We start from the raw sequence: 20,906 nt of genomic DNA on the forward strand, positions 1-20,906 counted from the left end.
GCAGGAAGCACCAAAACAGTGGCAACAGTGTAGAAATAATGTAAGATGTTTAAGGGGTTCAATATGCTATCAATGAACTTGCTGGGCCAATTTCAACAGGAATTAGAGGACATAAATGTTCACAGAAAAAAAGTCACCTTCATCTTTCACGCATGTGACCCACTTAAAAAAATTTTTGACTTGTATACAGTAAAAGCTAATTAATTCGACACCTGTTAATTCGGAAATTCGCATAATTCGGACAGCTCCATTGGTCCAAGCCAAAGTGCATGATAATCTATGGGACCAAACCTTCGTTATTTCGTCAAAATTCGGCTCTGCACCGCTTAATTCGGACAAATGCTGACGGCTGCTGCTACACAAAAGTGTGATAAAGCAGCGCCGGCACCACTGAAGTGAAACCGAAACCTGAGTGGCATCGTCATCATCATCAACTAGTGGGGGCGATAGCAGCGTCACCAAACGTCGGCGTCTTCTTTCTTCTCCACTCAGCGCCTCCGACGCCATTTTCCCTTGTGTTGTTGTGTCGGAACCATCTCTTCTTGCGGAGTTCTCTTTTTCTTCCATTGTGACCATATTTGCATGCCACCACCATCGTGCGCTACAGTGATGGCAACGCCGAAAAAGCGGCAGAGTCCACCGACCGAGTCCACTGACGATGACTGCCCGACTTTCGATGCAGTCCTTCCCACAGATGTGACCTTTCAGGACTACATCGTGATTGATCATGATGTCGCCACGAGTGGTCTCCTGACCGATCAAGAGATTATTAATGATGTCACGGGCGCCCATGAAGACCACGATTCCGACGAAGAATCAAGCGAGGAGATACAGCCGCGACCTCATCGCACCTCACGGGAAGTCTCGGAGGCGCTGTTAATATTGGAGAACGCTTGCCTCAACGCTCCCAACAGCTTGCATGCTGTTGGTCATTTGGAACAGTTAAAAAAAATTGTGATGTCAGCTGGAATCTGTTCAAAAATGCAGATGACAATTACAAAATACTTAAACAAACAAAGGTATGCTTCTGCAGCTTGATTTTAAATGTTGTTTTCCCTGTTCTTTCGTTAATTCAGCATTCAGTTAATTCGGACAGTTTTTCCAGTCCTGTGAAATCCAAATTAACGAGCTTTTACTGTATTACCTCCAAAAAAAGGCATATTGCATATTGCATGCATTTATATTTCTGGCAAAAAGTTACGCTGATACTGTTGAATGGAACAGAGGTTATTTTTCCTCTAAGTTGGCAAAGGTGCCAAAATTGCTGTTTTGAGAAAACGAGGAAAAACATTTCAAAATACTTTTATTGACAAAATACTAATAAATTCTTATGAAAATGCTCCAGGGCCATAATCTAGATGCATCCCATCCTTATGCTTCTTCTTGACCAGCTTTCTCAGTCTCTGGGACGCTTCTCCCGGCCACTTGATACTGCTCTGAAAGCTAGGATGACGTACTGCTGTGAACGGAGCAGGCAGTCCACACTGATCAAAACGTTACCTTTCGGCCACGCACTCTCCGCACAAAAGCAAGAGATAGGTGCGCATCATTGTGCTTGCCTCAGTAAACATAAATGTTCGCACAATGTGAAAATGCTTCGATTGACAGATTATGGACGATTTTTATAACAACTCACCTTTTACCATAGCGCCTCTTCACGTTGTGCGTCCATGGCGCCATGCCCACGCGCTACGTCCAAAGTTCACGACCCAGCGATGACCATACGTTGACTCGCTAAAAACCTTTGTCGGCAAACATTCTAGGTTGTTTTTGCAGCTAATACAAACACAAGCGTCACTTGCGAAGCAAGAATAGCCTGAATCACAGGAGTTGTCGAACACTTTGCGCAGCCGGCAACCACATGATGTCATTTTGTACGCCACAGAACGATACCGGCAGATGACGCCACAGTAAGTTCTTGCCGCCACTGAGGTTGCTTGTTTTGCGTGAAACGGGTCAGTTTTGGCATGTTTCACATCAGTGGCGGATGTTTGTAGGCTGGTATGGTTCATTGAACGTGCGGTGTGAGCCGGTACTTAGCAATCGTGCAAAGATGTACAGCCGTCAGCAAGCTTAACACGAACGCTCCACAGGGCGCCCTGAAGCAGTTTGATTGGCACTGGCATCACGTAGCTTTGGGATCTGTTTCCGATATTTTACTCATGCATGCCAACATACTATCCAAGCATACCGTTCTATTATCTCGGCAACAGGGCTCAGTGCTTCGTGGCTGAAATCAGTCGAAGTAATCAAGCTCACGCGTCGGAGCAATTGTGTCAAGCTTGCTGATGACTGTACTTCTCTCGATATTAAGGGGGTGATGCGAGGACACTGCGGCTTCGGAAATGCGTGTTCCTGCATAGGATACACGCAAATTCCAGTTCATTTCAGCAGCACGTCTGTAGCTGCCTACGCATCTTATGTGCCAAAGATCGGTGAATGACGAGCCGCCGGGTTGCAAATGGTGGCAGCCGGCTTCTTTATGGACCCCGCACAACGTTATGATCTAGAAAAAAAAAAAAAGAGCAAGAAAAAAAATTCGCCAGCCCAATTCATAAGCCATGTCTATCACGTGAGTGGCATCTAAAGTAAACGACATTTTTTTGTGGGGTTAGAGAAGTCGCAGACAAACAGCGCCAGCCTCTCGCTTTCACTGTCGAAACTAACGGGGGCCACACGTTTGATTGAAGGAGATATGAAGTTTGCGGAAACCGTGTCTTTCATTTGAGAGGAAGGACACATTCACTTTGAAATGTTTAGAACCAATGAGAGTTTTTTGCGAATGAAGTCAGCTGCAGTGTGTGCACGGTGCACGGCACCTGCACGGGTGTGTTTGCATAAATATATTGCCGACGATGCCACAATATTGAGCGCAATTCGACTTCATTGTGCAGTTATTGCAAGAAAAGTGTCGAGCTAATATTAAAAAGTAAGACAACCTGGCTTATGAGCGTCAGAGGTTTCTTCTAGAGCACTATAGAATATTTTGCTTCGAAATAAATTGAATAGGCTTAGTGAGTCGACTACTATAGCCCTGGAGCTGCGGCGGTGAGGCTACCTAAAACACGGTGATGATGTTTGCGTATAAGTCTTGGACCCTGGCCGTATAATAATGACTGCTCTACAGTAACACGCCAGAACGTGAAGCAACTAATTGGTGTCTACCGTATTTACTCGCATACTCCTCGCACTTTTTTTTGCGAAAAACCGATGCAAAGTTAGGGGGTGCAAGGATTACGCAGGAAAAACTTCCCACAAAAACAGAGCGAAAAAGAAAACGAAGTGGCCGCAAATCGGGATTCTCACACCAGCAACTAACAGTAAGCTTTGAGAAGTACTAATTAAAACTTATCTCAACAATAAAAGCACAGGTTCAACACAAGGCAAGATTTATTTGAGACACGAAAAGGGCAAGCAAGTAGTCGAGAATGGGAATACCATACGCAAAGCTTGTGGGCATTGCGGGCGTAGCGGTAGCGTTCGTTGCTCAATAGAAGTCCTCAAAAGGTAAGCGTAGGACGTCAGTATTGGGCTAATGGCTATTTAACACAATTGTCCGCAGTTTCCTTCTGAAGAGATAAAGTTTACCATCAATCCCCGTTTTAGGCGCACGGCAGGCCGAGCGCGTCTTAGTGGCTTTCAGCTGCCGTCACCAGTAGCGAACACAAAACTCGTAGACTCCAAAGGGCCTACTGGCGGCCCTGTTGCCGTCGTTTAGTGCATGATCTATCACTTGCAGCTTGAAGCAACCGTGTAGCTTCAGTACCACCCTATAACGTGCCAAGATTACCGACACAGCATAGAAAACAAGCCGCAACGCGCACTTGCCATTTTGGCTTGGCTTGGATTGGATTAAATCTCTGTGCAATAATAGTACTCTTGATGCTTAAGAGATGGCGCCAGATGGCGTGCGCTATCAACATCAGTTGCTGGAACGAGTAGAAGACATTATTGCGGCAGTTTTCGGGGGTGCGATAATTACTCGAGGAAAAAAAGAAATCGTATTTTTGATGAGCGATGTGGGGGGAGGTGCGAAAATTATGCAAGTGTGAGTATTACGCGAGTAAATACGGTATATACATTCATGATTTTACCATCCCCGCCTTGGCGTGATGTGCAGTGGTTAGCGTTACGCGCTTGTTGATTTAATGTTCGCGAGTTTGGATGTGTGTTTGTTGAGAATTTGCTGTCTTTTTTTTCTAATTGAATTATGAGCATATAGCTTACATATGTGATTAGGCATGTACCTAAACCTCCCAAACCCTGGTTGGAGCCCTAAAATGGGCTCAGAAAATTTTTTTTTTTCGCCGCTTCATACTGTATTTACTCGCATAATCCTCGCACTTTTTTTGCGGCAAAACTGAGGCAAAGTTGGGGGATGCAAGACTTACGCGGGGAAAACTTTCCACGAAAATGAACTGAGAGAAAAAGAAAACGAAGTGGCTGCAAATCGGGATTCTCACACCAGCAACTTACAGCAAGCTTTAAGCAGTACTAATTAGAACTTACCGCAACAATAAAAGCAGAGGTTCAACACAAGGCAAGATTTATTTGAGACACAAAAAGTGGAAGTAAATAGTCGAGAATTAAAATACTATATGCAAAGCTTGTGGGCGTTGCGGCCGTAGCGGTAGCGTTCGTCGCTCAACAGGAACCCTCAAAAGTTAAGCATAGGACGTCACTATTGGGCTGATGGCTATTTAACAGAATCGTCCGCAGTTTCCTTCTGAAGAAATAGAGTTTACCATTAATCCCAGTTCTAGGCACACGGCAGGCCCAACGCATCTTGGTGGCTTTGAGCTGCCGTCACCAGCAGCGAACACAAAACTCGTAGACTCCGAAGGGCCTATCGGCGGCCCTATTGCCGTCGTTTAGCGCAAGATCTATCACTTGCAACTTGAAGCAGTCGTGTAGCTTCAGTATCTCCCCATAACGGGCCAAGATTACAGACACAGCATACGAAACACGCCGCAACTCGCACTGGCCACTTCGGCTTAGCTTGGATTGGATTGAATCTGCTTGCAATAGTATGCTTGATGCTCAAGAGATGGCGCCAGATGGCACACGCTATTGTCACGTATTGCAAGAGGGTGACACAAACAATAGCTTTATTAAAGGGCGAACTTGTGCCCAGAAAAATAGGTAAATAACTGAGTCCGCTAAAGCGTTCCACACTAGCGTCTCTCTCGAACACCTTTTTCCACAACCCGTCGATCAGGCCACCGTCGCGAGCCCAAGCACGAGGAGCAATGACTCGCGTTGCTACAGCGCGCGCAGGTGCGCTACGTTGTAGACGCTTGCATAGCGTCTCGCTGGTTCTCCTGGTAGTTGTAGACGCTTGCATAGCGTCGCGCTGGTTCTCCTGGTAGAAGGCAGTCTCTGCGGCATTACTCCCCCTCCGAAATACGCATCGTCCCGATGCGCGGTTGGGGGAAGTACGCAAGGGGGAATGCTTCAGCATCTCTCGAAGTAGGGCTTCATGCGGGCTACATGTACGACCTCTGCATGGTTTTGACGTCTTGAGCGCTCTTGTCCTTCAGGAATAACTTCATAAGTTATGTCACTGAGTTGGCGGATGACCTTATATGGACCAAAGTAGCGTCGAAGAAGTTTCTCTGACAGCCCACGGTGGCGTATTGGTGTCCACACCCACACTTGATCGCCTGGCTGATACTTGACTTCTCTGCGGCGCAGGTTGTAGTAGCTCGCGTCCCTACATTGTTGTTGACGTATTCGATGTCGCGCTAGTTGGCGCGCTTCTTCAGCTCTTTGTAGGAATTCTTCAACGTCAGATGGCTCATAATTGTCGTTATCGACAGGGAGCATAGCGTCGAGTGTTGTAGTCACCATACGGCCATAGACCAGCTCAAATGGAGGAATGCGGGTGGTCTCCTGTACTGCCGTATTGTAGGCGAACGTTGCATAAGGTAGGATTTCGTCCCACGTCTTATGCTCTATGTCCACGTACATCGACAACATATCCGCTATGGTGCGGTTTAGGCGTTCCGTCAACCCGTTCGTTTGGGGATGATACGCAGTACTTTTTCTATGAGTGGTATTAGTCATATTCATCAGGCACTGCATCAACTCCGATGTGAATGCTGTTCCGCGATCGGTGATAACTACCATCGGGGCGCCATGTCGCAGAACTATGTTGTGAACGAAGAACTTGGCAACTTCCGCAGCCGTTCCTCGTTCCAGGCAGCCAGTTTCTGCGTACCGCGTTAAATAGTCGGTTGCGACAATAATCCACCTCTTTCCTGAGGATGACATTGGAAACGGCCCGAGAAGATCCATTCCAATTTGCTGAAAAGGAGTCTCAGGTGGGTCTATGGGCTGGAGCAGGCCGGCAGTTTTCAGAGGTGGTGTTTTGCGCCTTTGACATTCGCGGCATGTCTTCACATAATGCTGTACCGATGCTAACAGCTTGGGCCAGTAATATTTCAGATGAATTCTGGCGAATGTCCGGCTGACACCTAAGTGACCCGAGCACGGTTCATCATGGCAAGCTTGTAATATTTCACGTCTCATGACTTGCGGCACAACGAGTAAGAACTTTTCTTTGTTGCTTTTGAAGTTCCTTTTGTAGAGTACATTACCACGGAGGCAGAACGACGATAATGTTCTCCTAAATACACGTGGAACTTGGGAGTCGTGCCCTTCGAGGAATTTTATCAATGGGAGCAGTTCTGTGTCGGATCGTTGCTGCTCGGCGATATCTGAAGCCTTCACAACACAAAGGAACGGAAAGTCGTCCTCTTCCGAAGAGGTAGAGTCCAGTGGCGAGCGTGATAAGCAATCAGCATCGCTGTGTTTTCTTCCCGACCTATATACAACTGTAATATCGTATTCTTGGAGCCTGAGGCTCCATCTCGCAAGTCGTCCCGACGGGTCTTTTAAGCTCGCCAGCCAGCAAAGTGAATGGTGGTCGCTGACGGCGCGGAACGGCCTGCCGTAGAGATATGGCCTGAACTTGCTAATCGCCCATATAACTGCCAAGCACTCTTTTTCCGTTGCAGAATAGTTCTTTTCAGCTTTTGACAGGGTGCGACTGGCATAGGCTATGACTTTCTCTTCTCCATTTTGCCATTGAGCTAATACCGCGCCGAGACCAAGATTACTTGCGTCTGTATGGACTTCCGTGTCCGCAGTTTCATCAAAATGTGCGAGGATCGGTGGGGCTTGTAAACGGTTCTTTAGTTCCTCGAAAGCTCTCTCTTGTTCCTTATGCCAAACGAATGATTCTTCCTCTTTTGTGAGTCTGGTCAGAGGTTCAGCAATTTTCGAGAAATTTTCTATAAATCGTCTGTAGTAAGCGCACAAGCCCAGAAATCGACGCACCTCCTTCTTGTCTCTCGGCTTGGGGAATCGCGCAACGGCCGCAGTTTTGTCCGGATCCGGGCCAACACCTTCAGCGCTGATCACATGACCGAGAAAACGAAGCTTTTCATATCCAAACTGACACTTTTCCGGTTTAATAGTCAAGCCGGCCGACTGGATGGCGTGAAGCACTGAACGTAGTCGTTCTATATGCTGTTCAAAGGTTGCAGAAAATACCACAACATCGTCCAAGTATACTAAACATGACTGCCATTTGAGACCCGATAGAACACTGTCCATCATGCGCTGGAATGTCGCCGGCGCACAACAAAGGCCGAATGGGAGTGCTTTAAATTCGTACAAGCCGTCCGGAGTTACGAAAGCCGTCTTTTCGCGGTCTCTTTCATCCACTTCAATTTGCCAATACCCGCTTTTTAAATCTAATGACGAGAAATATCTGGCATGCCGTAGGCGATCTAATGTATCATCGATACGTGGCAAGGGGTATACGTCGCGCTTGGTCACGCTGTTCAGTTTCCGGTAGTCAACGCAGAATCTCAACGTGTTGTCCTTTTTCCTCACAAGCACTACTGGCGATGCCCACGGACTGTTGGATGGTTGGATGACATCATCCTCCAGCATCTCTTGCACTTGACCCTTTATGACCTCTCGTTCTTTGGGTGAAACTCTGTACGGGTTTTGATGAACAGGTCTTGTTTGCTCGTCAGTTATTATTCGGTGTTTAACGATCTGCGTGCGACGTACTTTTGACGAGGTGGAGAAACACTCTGAGAAGTCTCTTATGAGGTCCTGTATGATTTGCCTTTCGCCTGATGATAGACTTCTATTTATTGAAACCGCAGCTCCGACATCATCCGTACTTCCCGAAGCAGGTGGTGCTGACGTGAGGCCACACAAATCTGTCGCTGCAGTAAAGCTGTGCAGAAAGGCAATGGCAGTGTCTTTTGCAACATGCTGTATTGCATTTCCGAAGTTTGTGAGCAACACACTGGCGCACCCATCACGTAATTGAATGATGCCCCGGGCTACACAAATACCTTTCTTTAGTAGCAGCTCGACGTTGCTATCCGCTATGCCTTCGGAATCGGCAAATGTGTCATTTCTGACGCCAACCAGCACGCTGCATCGTGGTGGCACGGTTATGTCTTCGTCGATAACCCGCAATGCAGTGCTCTCTACCTCCTTCTCGTCTATGGCCAGCTTCGTCGAGAAGGAAACGCTAGAATTTTGTAGGTTGATTATGGCACCGTTCGCTAGCAAGAAATCCATCCCGAGAATTACGTCCCTTGAGCATTCCGGAAGCACAATAAACTCAGCCACGTAAGTAGCACCCTGAATTCCTATTCTCGCGGTACATCTTCCCACTGGTGTTATCCTGTGGTCCCCAGCCGTTCTTATTTGTGGACCACTCCACGGCGTCAAAACTTTCTTGAGATCCCTCGCGAACGCGTAGCTGACGACTGAATAATCCGCACCGGTATCGACTAAAACGCTCAATTCCCGCTCGTCCACCGTAACGCGCAAGTCCGAAGAAATTGATTCCTTACTTATCTTAGCCGTTCTTTTCTGCCTGTCGCTGCTACCCTCGGGTCTTGACGGAGGATCTTCGCCTTGTCGAACAACAGCGGCCTTGCCTCCACAGGTCGCTGGACTTAGTTTTCCTGCCGCGGGCTCGTTGAACGTCTTGGTGGACCTGAGAATGGGGAACTTGGACGCCGGGGGCTCGGTGATCGGTAATGTTTCGGCGCCGGTGACCTTGGCTGGTGCTGAAAACTAGCAGATGGGAGTTGCTGCCTTGACAGGTAATCTTCTATCTCCATGGGTCTTTCACCATTACGCGGGCATGGTGCGTTCACAGAAAACCCCCGCAGGCCGGCCCTCCGGTATGGGCACGTTCTGTAAAGATGTCCAGCCTCTCCGCAATGAAAGCAAAGCGGCGTCCAGTCGGGTGTGCGCCACACGTCGCTTTTTCGTGGTCTCAGCTCTCCGAGAAAGGGCGAGCCATGCGAAGCCGACGGGCGTGTACTGGGGGCTACGAAAGAAGCATTGTGCACGGCAGGCTGGCGTAGAGCGTCCGCGTACGTTGGCATGCGACGTGTCTGCAGTGGTTGTTCCAGTCGAACAGGTTGCGGCTCAGGTTCCGGCTGAAGGATGGCGTGCCGGACTTCGTCACGAATGACGGCGGCGAGGGTCGAGACTGTTGGCATCACTTGTGGCTGCATCAACTTCTGAATCTCTTCCCTTACAATGGATCGCACCAGTTCTCTTAGCGTTTCACTGTTGTTACTTTGGCCTGCCGATAGGACGTCCACTGGTGCGCTACTGGCGTCTCGGTTGTAATGACGGGCACGCTGCTGTAGCGCCTTCTCTATGGTTGTTGCTTCGGTGCGGAACTCGGCAACCGTGCGTGGTGGATTGCGAACTAACCCAGCAAACAAGTCCTGCTTGACTCCACGCATTAGGTGGCGCAGTTTCTTCTCTTCCGTCATGTTCGGATCAGCGCGTTTGAAGAGCCGGCACATGTCTTCGACATACATGCTGACACTCTCATTCGTGCGTTGACTCCTGGACTGGAGAGCGTTCTCTGCCTTCTCTCGGCGGTCGGTGCTGGCATACGCAGCGAGCAAGTGTTGTCGAAAATCTTCCCATGTTGTTATCACCGCTTCGTGATTTTCGAACCACACCTTCGCTGAATCCTGCAACGCAAAGTACACGCGTCCAAGTTTCCTTGTCTCATCCCAGGCATTGGTCCTTGCGACTCGCTCGAAATGTTCCAGCCAGTCTTCTACATCTTCGTGCGAGTCACCGTGGAAGGGCTCAGGCAGGCACGGTGGTGACACGATGAGCTCGGATGTAGAACCTGCGGTGGCCATCGTTGTGGGGTCGTTTGTAAAAGCTGCTTGCGTTGCTGGAGCAGTGGTGAGCGGTCCGAATTCAGGCGGGTCTCCTCGAAGACGACGGCTCGAACGCTGGTGTACAGGAGTCAATTCGCCAGGTTCCAGTCGTTGAGGGTCGGGGCTCCGCTCTCTTGCGCCTGAGGGACTTCCAATCATACCCCGCACCTCCACCAGAATGTCACGTATTGCAAGAGGGTGACACAAACAATAGCTTTATTAAAGGGCGAACTTGTGCCCAGAAAAATAGGTAAATAACTGAGTCCGCTAAAGCGTTCCACACTAGCGTCTCTCTCGAACACCTTTTTCCACAACCCGTCGATCAGGCCACCGTCGCGAGCCCAAGCACGAGGAGCAATGACTCGCGTTGCTACAGCGCGCGCAGGTGCGCTACGTTGTAGACGCTTGCATAGCGTCTCGCTGGTTCTCCTGGTAGTTGTAGACGCTTGCATAGCGTCGCGCTGGTTCTCCTGGTAGAAGGCAGTCTCTGCGGCACTATCATCATCAGTGGCTGGAACAAGCAGACGACATTATTGTGGCAGTTTTCGGGGGCGCGATAATTACTCGAGGAAAAAAAGAAATCGTATTTTTCTTGGGCAAAGGGGGGGGTGCGAGAATTATGCAAGTGCGAGGATTACGCGAGTAAATACGGTACATTGCTGATAGCTATGACGAGCAGTAACGTGGGAGACCTCTGCAATCGGCCCTTGGCTAGCCGGGACGCAAGACAAAAAATCTGCTGCCTATTTCGGTCCCGCCTATGAGATGGGCCGCTGAACAGAGATGCCTGCTGCGGTGTGGGCCACCTATGTGCCCACCTATGGGCAGCTATAGACGGCGCCGCCTACAGGTTTTCCTGGCTAAACGCTGAACAGAGATGCCTGCTGCGGTGTGGGCCACCTATGTGCCCACCTATGGGCAGCTATAGACGGCGCCGCCTACAGGTTTTCCTGGCTAAACGAATTTTGTATAGGCGTTAGATTTTTCGTCTTGCTTACAGGCTATAGGCTGGTACTGTAAGCAGGACTTGATTAACAGTGTAGCATCGTTGCAGTCATAATCCACAGAGCGTGTGCTATCAGGGGAAGCCGTCTGGCACAATTCTCCATTGATAACATCTTCTGTACACGTGAGGCCAGCGTCCATGCTGCGCATGCATGAGGAACCGTCTTTGGTTACGACGGTGTTATCAAACAACGCCGGCACTTGCCCTCGCGACACTGTAGCAGCACCATTGGGCTTTCTGCCTCTGCCTTTCGTGAATGGCCAAAATGATGCTGCAATCGGAACCTTGTCGCACCTCCGAGCATAGCAAGACCACAAGCACGTTAGGGATACGACACTTTCGCAAGGGCGATACCTTTTCAAAATTACGGCGGACACTGCCAGGGAGTCTTCCTGGCCATTCGGGAAGCGCCATTTTGGGTCGCGTGCGCCGAGCAACCAATGAAATCATGCACTGCGCGTGATTTTGACTTCGCTTTTCTTGCTTTTGCGAGAGCCACATAGCTGTCTACTCTAAAAATAAAAAAATAAACTAGAAATGCAACCTTTCCAACAAGACCAAAATGGCACTGGTGGAGTGCGTAGTTTGTGGAGCGCTGGTGGAGCGCGTAGTGGAGCAACCAGGATGGCGAGACACTCCCTCTCGGTCACGGAAGAATTCTTTTCCACGGTTATCAACGAGCGGCTGTCAAAGACCAACAGCTGCAACACACTTCCATATTCCTGTAGGAGAACTTCTCCTAATCCCAGATCGCTTGCGTCAGTCTGGACAACAATCTGTCTGGTCAGGTCGGTGAGCTTGAGCTGTGCTGTCTTTGCAATGGCGCTAGACGGACGGCAAAACGCCTCTTGCTGCTCAGGTCCCCATCGCCACTTAGCTGACTTACCCAAGAGCTTGGTCAAGGGCGCCTGCACTCGGGCACAGGACAGAATGAATGACCGGTAAAAATTGGCCATTCCGAGAAAGCGGCGCAGGCCGCGTACGTCCTTGGGCGCGGGGAAGTCGACGATTGCTCGAAGTTTCTCCCGATCTGGCTCAATGGAGCCTTTTTCTAGCGTAAAGCCAAGTAACTGAACTCGGGTTTGCGCTAGTTGGGCCTTTGCGGGATTTAACGTCATCCCGGCGGCTCTCACCCTCTCGAGCACATCGACAATGTGGGCCAAGTGTTCTTCGAAAATTCGTGAATAAATCACGATGTTGAGGTAGCACATGCAATAAGACCACTTTGCTTTCCCGAGGACGCGGTCCATGAGTCTCTGAAAAGTCGCAGGAGCATTGCAAAGACTAAAGGGCATACGAGTGAACTCAAAAAACCCTCTTTGGGACGTGAATGCGGTCTTGCACCGGTCACGCTCATCTATCCGGACCTGTAGGTAACCTTTGGAGGCATCTTATGTGGTAAAGTACCGTGCAGTTTTGAGGTTTCCTACGATGGAGCTAATAATAGCGAAAGTTGGGCTAGTTGGTGATTCATGCTTGGGATGTAAAAACATCCTAAAAAATATAGACAAGAACAGAGAAAGAGACGACACCGTGCTGAACTCGCAACTAAACTTTATTGGAAGCTGTCGTGTGTTAGGTTCGTCACATAGCAAGGCGTGTGACGCGAGGAAGATGGAGACAGTGAGGAAAACAAACGGGAGTTATATTGGACGAAGAACAAAAACTATTGCACATACAGTACTATAAGTTATACACACGCGTAGTTCACACACAAAAGAAAAGAGTAACCAGTCTCACAGTCTGTGCCGTAGCCCGGTGCCTTGAAGTGGGACCCGTTGCGTGCTCGGATGCAGTCGTCGCTTGGGTGCCAGGTCAGCATACCACTGTCGAGGGCATCACCAGGTCTAGGCGTAGCCGCACACTGTCAGCGACGTCGGCTCGGTAGACGTGGTCAGCAGCTCCGGTCTTTCGAGGGCGCTCGCCGTACCGGAGATGTCCACAGGACCACTCACCGAGAACTCGTGCTGGCCACGCCGACACGCCGTGCCCCGAGGACGTCAATGGCTCGAGGACAGGAACCCGGCGTTTCGAACCTCGCGCGTAGTTGCGGGTTCGCCCTAGGCTCCCTTGCGTCGTCTTGCCGGCGTCCGAACGGCTTCGTTCTCCACGAGCGTCTCCTCTTCTTTTTTTTAATGGGCGCGCTGCAATGCCTCTTCATTTTTCTCATCTTCCAGGTGATGTGGCGCTGTCGTCTGCTATGCTCGCATTTTTAAGGTACTACATCACATCACCCCCCACTTAAGAAAGTTCTTCCGGTAGAAGAACTTGAGGGCACTGGGGCACGTTGGTTCGCAGTCGGAAACACACACGTAAGCACCACTGCACACTATAGCAGTTCCGAGCCCCGCACACTCGGCACATTCGGTCACAAAAGTACACACCAGGAAAAAAAAGAAACAAGTCACAGAACTAAAGCGTCATGATACTTGTATTGCGCTGTCAGGTTTACATCTAAAGCTTTTAGTACCACTGAGCATCGATTCTTTATGCAGACGTTGCTCACGGAGTTGGCAAACGGCTCATGTAATCTAAGCACTTCCATAAAGATGAGTCTCCACCGTAACACGCAGCTGTTCACATGCTTGGCTGACGTGATGTACACAAGCGGTTTGTGGTCCCTATGTAGAATGAATGTGCGTCCGAATAAGACGACATGAAGTTTCCGGACCGACCACGTAAAAGGCAGGGCCGCTCGCTCCACTGTAGAGTAAGCAGCTTCGCATGGTTGCAGTATACGGCTTGCGTATGAGACTGGGTGCAGTAGTCCTTTCGTTGTAATAGAACGCATGGTAGCTCGTCGCTTTCGCTGGCATCCGCCCGGCAAACAGCTGATGCTTCATGCGGTGGTGCAGACAGCGGTTCCTCATACTTTTTCAATAGGTTGATATGGCATATTGTGCTGCTGGTACCGAGATCTAATAAATAATCGACATCATTTCTCTTCTCAAGGACATAAAATGGTCCCTTCCACGTCAGAACCAATTAGTTGGTATCCGATGGAAGCAGAAGCAGAACTTTGTCTCCAGGGGATAATTGACGTGGTCTGGTCTTTCGGTCACAATGTTTCTTCTGTATCATTTTCACTTTCTGTAGCTCTTCTTTGGCTAATCGGCAGGTGTCTTCAAGACGATTCCGCAGTTCGACTAAGTACCGATAGGATGTTTTAACATCATCATCAAGATGATCAGCGGCCCATAATTCTTTCAATATCGCCAGGGGACCTCTGACGTAACGGCCGTAGAGCAAGTCGAACGGGGAGAAGCCTAAGCTCGACTGGGGAACTTCGCGATAAGCGAAGAGTAAGGGCGCCAGGTACCGGTCCCATTTCTTCGGACACTCCTGACACATTCTTCTTATCATTTGTTTCAGGGTACCGTTGAACCTCTCTACATGGCCATTAGCCATGGGATGATATGGGGTTGTTGGCAATTGTTTGAAGGAGAGAAGTCGGCTTAGCTCCTTCATTAGGCGTGACGAGAATGACGTGCCTCTGTCACTGATTATCTCCCGTGGGACACCTACACGAGAAAACATCTCCAGAAGTGCCTCAGCGACTTTCTCCGTCTCAATGCTCGGCAGTGCTACAGCATCGGGATAACGCGTTGCCATGTCCACCATTGTCAGTACGTACTTGTTTCCGCCCTCTGACATCGGTGATAATGGACCCACAATATCAATGGCTACTCTCTTGAAAGGGGTGTCAATTATAGGAGTGTTGCCGAGAGGTACACGACCCACCAAATGCTTGGGAATAGTTCTTTGACATGTATCACACGATTTAACAAATCGTGTGATGTCTGACTGAACCCCTGGCCAGTAGAACTCTTCGAGTACCCGGTCGGTAGTTCGTTTAATTCCCTGATGGCCCGAAAGGATGCCTTCGTGGGCCATTTTCATAACAAATTGTCGGAGGCACCTTGGTACCACAAGCTGATTCACCTGCCTCTTAGAGTGAAGGGTGTACTTGCGATAGAGGATACCATTCTTCGTGAAGAACAATATTTTAGCAAACCTGGTCTTGACCTCTTTGTTGACGGCTTCGAAGCATTTCCGCAGGCTGTTGTCTTCCTCCTGTTTGGTTTTAAAGTCCTGTGGGCTGATGTCTAAGGGGTTTATAACTGGAGCCGGAAGTAGATGTGGATTTCCTGCCTTTCGGTTTACTGCAGCAACTTTTGTCTTGCAACGTGTTTTCCTTGCAGCCGATGTTGAAGTCTTTGCATACAAGGGTCCGTGTGCAGAACCGAATTTTTTTGCGCCAGAGTACTCTTCTGCAGTGTTCTGGGTGTAAAGACGGCTCTTCCAATCGTTATCAGGATTGTGAGCATCTCGAACGCCTTCCACATTTCCCAAGACAACATCATATAAAGGAGTATCCATACAAAGGGCTCGAGTTTTGCCAGTGAAGAACGGTGAAAAAATTTCCACGTGTGCTTCAGGCAGCTTCATCAACCGTCCGTCCAGGAGGTAAATCGAGGAAATCTTTCCAGTCAGCTTGCTATCCGCCACAAGAGACCTTTTGACAATGATTGAATCGCATCCGGTATCTCGCAGTACTGTTGCGGGATATCCTTCGAGTACACCTTCGCCCGTGGGCATCGATTTTTCCTTCAGCTTGGCTGGGCGCGTTTCTGCGCACTCCGGACTATAAGGAACACAAAGGGAAGCCTGCGACTCTGAATTAATTATCTTGGCTCCATCTCTTTGTTGAAAAGAGCATGAGGCCTTCTCAACGCTGTTGGCCCTTTTGGAGCAGTCAGCTGTTTTATGCCCAGTGCGGCGGCCTTTTCCACAAAAGGGTGGCTTTGTACCTGGGCCCTTTGTGTTGGTCCAGCAACCAGCTGCTCTGTGACCCTTTTTGTTGCAAAGGAAACACTGCGGTCTCTCTTTGTCATCTTGCAGCTCAGACGTTCGAGTTTGACCTGAAGGCTTGCTCAGGATATCGCCTTTACATTTGCCAAGGTTAATCAACCCCTGGGCCTCCAAGTAGTGGTCTGTAGCCTCCGCAAGTTTTTCAAGGTTCTCACAGTTTCTTTCCTTAAGAAACACAGCGAGTTTCTCATGGCATTGCGCGAGAAACTGCTCCGAGACAATTTTGTCTCGCAGAGCATCGTAGGTCCGGTCTGTCTTGGCCATTTCTTGCCAATGGTCAAAATAACCTAATAGACGCCCGGCAAACTGCGTGCCCGTTTCAGAATTATCTGGTTTAGCTGATCGAAACTTTGTCCGATAGCCTTCTTCTGTGTACCTGAAGCGTTGTAGTAGCGTTTTCTTCAACGTTACGTAGTCTGTGGCATGTTCTGCTGCCATCCTACCAACTACACTCAAGGCCTCTCCGGTCAAGCAAAGGCTTAGTGATAGGGCCCATTTGTCTTGCGGCCAGTCTTGACTACTAGCGACGCGCTCAAATCGCTGTATATATGCGTCCAGCTCATCGCGTTCCTCGTTAAAGGCTGGGATGAGTTTATGTGGACTTCGGTAGCTCTGCGTGGTGCCTACGGGCGCATCCTCGGTAAGCTGCCCAGTAGTTGTGCTACTTGCTGTCGCACCTAACTGATGCAACCTTAACTTGAGCTCAAGAACTTCTTTCTCTGCTTGTAATCTAGCGACTGCCTCTGCCTCGGCTTCTTTCGCGGCATTTCGTTCAGCCAGACGAGCGTCACGTGCCTCTTTTTCGCGTGCGCGTTCTTGGTCCATCCATTCTTTTAGTGCTGATCCACTTAACCCCAATTCCTTTCCGATCGCCGTCAGCTTATCTGCCTCCATCATCGACCGTCACACACGCATATGCGATGTGATACTCTCCTTAGATGTAACAAGAGTAGTCCTGTCTCGCGGACGCCAGATATGTCGTGTGTTAGGTTCGTCACATAGCAAGGCGTGTGACGCGAGGAAGATGGAGACAGTGAGGAAAACAAACGGGAGTTATATTGGACGAAGAACAAAAACTATTGCACATACAGTACTATAAGTTATACACACGCGTAGTTCACACACAAAAGAAAAGAGTAACCAGTCTCACAGTCTGTGCCGTAGCCCGGTGCCTTGAAGTGGGACCCGTTGCGTGCTCGGATGCAGTCGTCGCTTGGGTGCCAGGTCAGCATACCACTGTCGAGGGCATCACCAGGTCTAGGCGTAGCCGCACACTGTCAGCGACGTCGGCTCGGTAGACGTGGTCAGCAGCTCCGGTCTTTCGAGGGCGCTCGCCGTACCGGAGATGTCCACAGGACCACTCACCGAGAACTCGTGCTGGCCACGCCGACACGCCGTGCCCCGAGGACGTCAATGGCTCGAGGACAGGAACCCGGCGTTTCGAACCTCGCGCGTAGTTGCGGGTTCGCCCTAGGCTTCCTTGCGTCGTCTTGCCGGCGTCCGAACGGCTTCGTTCTCCACGAGCGTCTCCTCTTCTTTTTTTTAATGGGCGCCCTGCAATGCCTCTTCATTTTTCTCATCTTCCAGGTGATGTGGCGCTGTCGTCTGCTATGCTCGCATTTTTAAGGTACTACATCACAGAAGCCAACGCACATATACCATGCAGTCGACACACACACATGCATGAGTTTTCACATTGCTTGAAAAATGTGGCCAGTAGGTATGGGGTACGTGTAGTCATGTCCGCTCCCAAGAAGTTGTCCTGTATTCGCTCCCGTGTGCATAAAAAAAGTTCGGGTTTACGAAAGACCTGCTCTTTCTGTTTGGAGAAGAGAAAAAGTAGATATGTTCAGTATAAATTGTGTGTTGTATATATGTTGCCATTGTCATGTGGGGGGGTTTATATAGGACAAACCGGGTGGTGCATTAACGTGAGACTAAGGGAACACTTAACTTCTTTAGCAGCTGCTGGCGGGTTGCACTTGCGAGCAGCCTTGCTTGCACTTGTAGGGAGTGTGGCTGCCAACCTATGGCAGACAAAGCCTGTTTCGCCATCGGGACAAGTGCACCAGGGAAGTGATGGAGGCGTTTTTTTATTGAAAGGGAGGGGGAAAAATGTGTAAGTAAGCCGTCTGTGGCCCTTGGTGAAAAGGAGGTTCGGTACCTGAGTTCAGCGCTGCCATGTTAAAGTGATTATTAGTTTGTTATGGACTGCTGCATATGTTTTTGGCAAGTATGAAGGTGTGTTACACACGTGTTGCTGTTCACTATGATTAGGCATGTTTCGTACCTTGTTTGCTATGCCGCGCAGACGCCTTTGGTTTGCCACGGGACCGGGTCGACTGCATGATATATGTGCGTGTGTCTTCCTATGAAGTTTAGTTGCGAGTTCAGTGCGGTGTCGTCACTTCCTCCGTCCTTGTCTATATCTTTTGCGCTGGTTTTACATCCCAAGTGTGGTGAGCGGATAGGCATCCTTACAAGTCACTCTGTTCAGACGGCGGTAGTCTACGCACAGGCGATGGCTGCCATCTTTTTTAGTCACCAACACAATTGGAGACGCCCAGGCGCTGGATGAATGGTGAACAATGCTAGCTGAGAGCATCTCGTCCAGGAAGCCGTCAATTACCTGCCTCTTGGCTTGGTTAAGGGGCCTAGTTTACACTTCAAAGGAAGCGCGTCGCCAGTTTAGATTGAATGGATCACCAACTCGGTACAGCCTGGTTGATCGGTGAAGAGCTCATCTATTCGCGTAACAGTGCCGACAGAGGAGCCTTCTGTGTATCATCCAATTGAGTCGCACAGGCGATTAAAAGATGCGGAGCCTCTTCGTGTCTGCCGCTCGATCCCAATGAAAATTTTGAGCCGACGAGTGCATAGCGCAGGGGCCTGCCCCCGAAGTTTGCACACGACACCGTTTCGACGCCTCTGCTGCACAGGCAACAAAAAACGCCTATGGGCTGATGAACGGCTTTAGCTCGGAAAAAGGTCCGTCGCGATAACCTCCATTCGCAATGCCCACTACAATACCGGTTTTTAGGAGAAAGTCTCGACCGAGAATCACAGGAACACTGAGCCCTGGAAGATGAACCAAACGCGCGCATCTCATTCGGCCTCCCCATCTGACAATAAACCTCGTGGCGTCTGCCGACTGGGCCACGCCTTTCGCGAGGGTGGATGTCATTCGGCTGTCCCGCAAGAGCACTGAGTGCTTCTGCAAAGGGGACAACACCTGTTCTCTAAACAACGAAGGGCTTGCGCCTGCGTCCAGCAACGCCAAGAATATGCGGCTGGCAATGGTGACCGAAATAAATGGTGTTTGCGCACCAGCAAGACTGCTTACTCGGTACGCAGAGGGGAGAAGCAAGAGTTTGGCCTCTCATGCTTTCACAAAAGGCCCGCGCTCCCATTTCCCTGCCTCAAAGGAAGCACAAACGCGGAGCACTCCCTCGCTATGTGCCCTCATTGACGGCAGGGGAAGCAGCGCACTCCATCGCGGTCCTTTTCTCGAGACGAAGCAGCTTCGAGCTGGTAGGGTCATTGGCCAACATGACAGCGGGATTAGAGTGTTTTGGAATGGCCGAAAGTGTTTGGGCCGCATTTTGCAGCATCATCTGTGCGACCGCTTCAGAGGAAACTGTCGGTGCATTAGCGGCGCAGGCAGGCGATAGGGAACCGTCTCCGAGCTTGATAAGCGGCGTGGTTTCAAAATGGATGCCAGCCGTCGCGCCATTGGGGAGCACCTGTCATACACAGCTGCCTCTTGGGGCAGCTTCACGTGAAATTGCTAGGCCGCTTGTGGCTTGCGGTACAGGCGCGTGCTCGAAGTGAGCTTGGCTGCAAGGTTGCGTAGCAGCCAGCGGGCAAAATTCGGCAACGGCTGAGGTCGCGTTTTTGATCTGGGCTCCAGAAGCTCCACTGAGAGCCATTTCGAAGCGCTGTGAAATGGAACAGCCATGCATTCCAAAGGGAGCAGTAGCAGTCCAATTTGCCCGTTTGCACTGTTCCGGTTGGGCTATGGCCCCAGACCCAAAACACGCTACCTCTCCAGTGGTGGCTGTTACGTAGCGCCTCACGTCATCCCGTCTGGGGCTTGTGACAAAGTGAGAGTGCTGGATTGTGATGCTCAAGGGGGGCACTGGCCCTGTTCTCCAGCAGTGCGGTATCTGCTAAAAGCGTCAGTGGACAAAACTCGTGCGTAGCAAACATAACGCGTATAACACGGTGAGCCTAATTTTCAAAGGCGGGCTGACTCGGATAAGTCTTATGAAAGGCTTAATGAACCTTTGATATTGCATTGGGCGCCAGTGGGGTGACCTCCGTACTCACCGTAGCGGATGATCACCGCTGGTTCAGGCTTAGCAAGCCACAGGGCCGCGTCTTGTCACCTACTCACGTGTAGCGCACCGCTCCGCGCGCGCTCAACGAACAAAGCGTTTAGCGCGGCGCGACAAAACAGACAGTGTTTGATTAACAGCAATACACAAACACTTTATTGCCTTTGGCGGCACCCCGAACAACAGTACAACGTTCGCTCCTGGGGCGCGGAGAGCAAAGGCTCCCGCATGCACACGTTCCCTATAAGGGAAAACCGCGGGCACGTCTCAGCTGGCAATGGCGAGCTTTGACACGCCGGTCGGGAAAAAGGTCTCTTGAGGCTACGCTGCGCGCACTCACAATGATCACTGAGCCTGGTCGCGAGAGTTAGGGCGAACCTCGTACACGTAGGCCTACTGCAAGTGCGGCTTGGCATGGTGTGACCACTTCAAGCACTAGGCACCGCTGTTGGCTTA

At 50.1% G+C, this 20,906-nt stretch overlaps 1 protein-coding gene across 2 annotated transcripts in view; it reads left to right on the forward strand.

Annotated features, from left to right (window-relative positions):
* Window positions 1–20,906, forward strand: part of arr (low-density lipoprotein receptor-related protein 6) — a 345,664-nt gene that overhangs the window by 136,605 nt on the left and 188,153 nt on the right. The window lies entirely within an intron of this gene.

This window comes from Rhipicephalus microplus, chromosome 2, assembly GCF_043290135.1.
Source record: "Rhipicephalus microplus isolate Deutch F79 chromosome 2, USDA_Rmic, whole genome shotgun sequence".
Taxonomy (NCBI): Eukaryota; Metazoa; Arthropoda; class Arachnida; order Ixodida; family Ixodidae; genus Rhipicephalus; species Rhipicephalus microplus.